We start from the raw sequence: 3,915 nt of genomic DNA, 5'->3' as shown, positions 1-3,915 counted from the left end.
TCTCAGCGCTTATTAGGTCCGGATTAAGATAGATTTATTCTAGTTCCAAAAGCAACTCAATCCTACTGCAATCCCCAGCAATGTAATATCATGAGGGTGGAGTGGGGGCAGGGAATAATAGGGAAAAAGGTAAAAACGTTTTTTATGTTTTCCTTATTATTTCCCCCACCCCCACCATGAAACTCCTATTCAATTTAGTTATTTAACAGAGCTTTATTTATACTATGACCATCTAATGAAAATATTCACAATCAATCATGGGCACACCATTCATCCTATACAAAATGAAGAAAAATTCAAATGGATAGAAGCAATATTCCCATTACTAATTTTTCCACTAGGAATTTTTATCCATATTATAACAAACTTCGGAAGTTTATTTAGTGTGGTGATGTGATTACATTATGATTACATTATATTGTGTGATGCCAATCCACCGGTCATATTCACTTCTATTCTCTTTAGCTATTTAATCACAGCTTTTCAAAGTTTTTTCTATATTATGTTTGTCTGATTAAAGCATTCACAATTATAATAATAACCAATTTTTAAGGTCAATCCTAGCTAGACACCATCAATAATGGGCAAGAAAGCACATCATTCATCTTATACAACATGAAGAAAGCACTGAAAATGGATGGCAGCAATATTCTCATTATTAATTTTTCCAATAAGAACCTTGCCATATTGTAGCAAACTTCAGAGGTAGATTGCATCTGTAAGTGTAGCGGTGTGATTACATTATATATTGCGATGCCCTAATCAAAAGTGTAAAAATGTGTACAAAGAAAATGCTTATCAAAGTAAAATGCTTCAGACCTCGACTGGGCTGTTTTTTCCTTCCATGGGCAAAGAATACTCCTTCCTAAAATGATATGATGTTTCTGCAACAGAACCAATGCTCTCTGGTTGACTTCAGCAAGTGCTATTGACGGTGATCGCGACAGGACTAATGATCCGTGCTCCTTGCGCAACTGCTATGGGATACCAACAGAAAAACGATCGCTTGATACAGCTCACAATCCCAATATTCTCTCGTGTTAATCTGATCATAATAAATCTACAAAAGTTCAGTATGAACGCATCTATATCTTCTGAGACCCAATGCCAATAAACATATCCATCTTCAATGTAGCCCCAACGCATTTCTAGAGGAAGACTGTGGGGGTCTTATTCTGGTACCCCCAGTGCTGCTCCTCCGGCTGCTTCTCAAAGGCGTGAGATAGAATCTGAGAAGCCCATTATCGACATTGGTAGGAGAATAATGAATACTTCGGCTTCGATCCAGCATCATTTCATCCCTCCTTTTCCTCTGCCAACTACCGTTCCTCTGTGCATTGTTATTGCTGTTGCTCCTGTGGATGACGCTACCATTGTTTGCTACTCCATGCCTATTACTCAAATTACTGAAATGTAAACTTCTAGAACCAATACTGCTATTGCTGAAGAAATCGCCTTTACTCAAACCCCTTCTTCCCTCCTTGTCCCTCTGTAATTCTCTCCATGAGTTAGAACCCTCAATATCCCCTCCCTCGTAACCCCCTTCATCTTTACTACCACGCTTCTGAATAAGTCCCCACATCGGGCTCGTGATGGTCCTACTCCAGGCCTTGCTCCATCTATGAGATTTCGAGACCTGTTTCTGATAACTCACTTCATCAGAGACCTGTTTCTGATAACTCACTTCATCAGAGGGGTTCTCGCAGTTCTCTGAACATTTTTCTCTGTGGGTGTCTTCCATCTCTGTCTCTCCGGACGCAGGTTTATTATTTTCATCGTCTAATGTGGCAGGGGAAACCTTGGTATTATTCCTGTTCTCTGTAGACACAGACTTACTCTCCTCCATTCCCGGCTTTGGCTTTTCCACTATGTTCTTCTTTCGCCTACGAGACAGAGAAGAGTCCGAGTAGTAATCCTGAGTCTCCACTGACCCACCTAGCTAATTGGCATCCTTCTCACCATGAAGCTTAATGGACTCTGCTAAAACCTAATTTTTCGAGGACCTAGTGGCAACTTCTTTATGCCCAATAATCGTTGACGTCACCAATTTCCCAATCAAAATACCATCCCAAGAAGCTCTCGATTCCTCCCATGAATTCCTTGAATCCTCCCAGGAAATTCTACCAATATCAATAGAAAACCTTTGATCATCATCACAGGAAGGCATCACATCATCAAATATCTCAAACCTTGTGTAACGAGACTACAGATTATGGCATTGTGGGTGATGGTGTTTTTGACGGTTTAGTTTCTTCCATTTCTGTATTCTTTTCCTAACCATGTCTGTCAACCAAAATGTTTTAGCCTTATCCTTGGAATCACTACATTCATTTGTGATTGGGTTTGGGTTTGGGTTTGGATTTGTGGTTTTCTTCTTGTTTTCCTCAGAAGCATTGTGGCTGCTTTCAGTTACTTGCACACGAAACCTATTCTGTGTCTCGTGATCTATGTGGGATTTCATTGTTCTAGTAGCATTGACACAACTCTCTCCTATTTCAAAACTATCATAGACCCTATGAGGCTCAGGCTCAAGAGGTTTGAGAGGTTTAGTTACATGTTTCAAAGAATCACTTCTGAGCTCAATCTCGTGCTTCTCCAAGACAACTTCATCTGGTTTGAACCATCCATTATTCTCCATAGAGTTGTTGGATTCCATGACTTCTGTAGCTGGATTCTCATCCTCATTCATCTAGAACAATGCCCCCAGTGTATTCCGGACCCAAATCTCACAGGACTTTCTCTTAAGCTGCAAAGCAAAACTCTCATCAATCTTAGCTCTAGCCTACACTCTTCCTTCCGAGAATGACTTGCTTCTTCTCAGCTGGGGTCCATGGGAGGAGGAGGCCGGGACTGCTTCAGGGACCATGACCATCTTCTTCTTCTGGAGACTTTTGGGGTCTGGAATGGGTTTTCTATTAGAAGCCTTCCCATCTGTGGGGAAGCTGGTTTTTGTGTGACGGTCTGCTGGGTCAACACAGGCCAGGCGCTCCCTCAAACATGCTGCACAGACCCCTACCACAAACTCCTTTGGGTGCCTCTGGCACCTCACAACAGCACGACTCTCCAAATTCATTATGGCTTCACAAAGCTATTCATTCCATTTTGCAGTGCTGAGAGAAGGACTACTTCTTCGAACTTACAAACACAAAAACCAGATCTCTGACCTCAGTATTCTCTGCCTTCAAGCTGCATTACAACAGAAACCCAAATTCATGAGAGAGCCACAGTACATTGTCAAATTACATATATCAGGACACCACACAGGCCATCCCTCCCATGACAGACTGCCATAAGAGCCAATACCTGTCACCCCAAAAACATCCACATCCCCGACTTCATTCACAACACTGCCAAAATTATCACCCCCAATATAATCACTGAAACCCAAAATCCAGATCTCTCATACACCACCAAAGCAAAATCTGTAAGCAGCTCTGATTCCTGCAATCTGGTTTTCTACTTTCCTCTGCAATTAATCAGAATCCTTCGGAAAAAATCTGAATTATTTGCCCAGAAATCTTCTTCTTCAAGGACCCCAATCTTCTTCTTCAGCTGATCACTCCGCGAATCATCCCAGAACACAGAGTTCCATCAACCTCCCACAACATCCCAATCAACCCCACATCACCACCACCATCCTCAAAAACAGCCTCTCCAACAAGGTCCCCATCATAAGAACACCACCACTATCAACCACAATAACAGCAACGTCACCATCAAAAACCAAAAATAAATAAACAAATAATATTCCTCAACAACAGCATTATAAATAATAATAATAAACACACCCGTGTGATGATTTCCATTATCAACAGTTACCCAGTCCTTCCCTAACATTATTTATTGCAATTATTATTGTTATTATTACTATTCCACTACTTTATCAAATATAATAAAATTATTTATTGTATTTTA

At 40.8% G+C, this 3,915-nt stretch overlaps 1 pseudogene; it reads right to left on the bottom strand.

The window, feature by feature from the left end:
• Positions 1–628: 628 nt before the first annotated feature.
• Positions 629–3,695, bottom strand: LOC149148458 (protein OCTOPUS-like; annotated as a pseudogene).
• Between the last annotated feature and the right edge of the window lie 220 nt (positions 3,696–3,915).

Source organism: Pinus tabuliformis, chromosome 9 (assembly GCF_031772625.1).
Source record: "Pinus tabuliformis cultivar Carrire ecotype Pingquan chromosome 9, CPIR1, whole genome shotgun sequence".
Classification (NCBI taxonomy): Eukaryota; Viridiplantae; Streptophyta; class Pinopsida; order Pinales; family Pinaceae; genus Pinus; species Pinus tabuliformis.
Note: the sequence above shows the minus strand (reverse complement) of the source record. Positions and strands in the feature narration are given on the sequence as shown.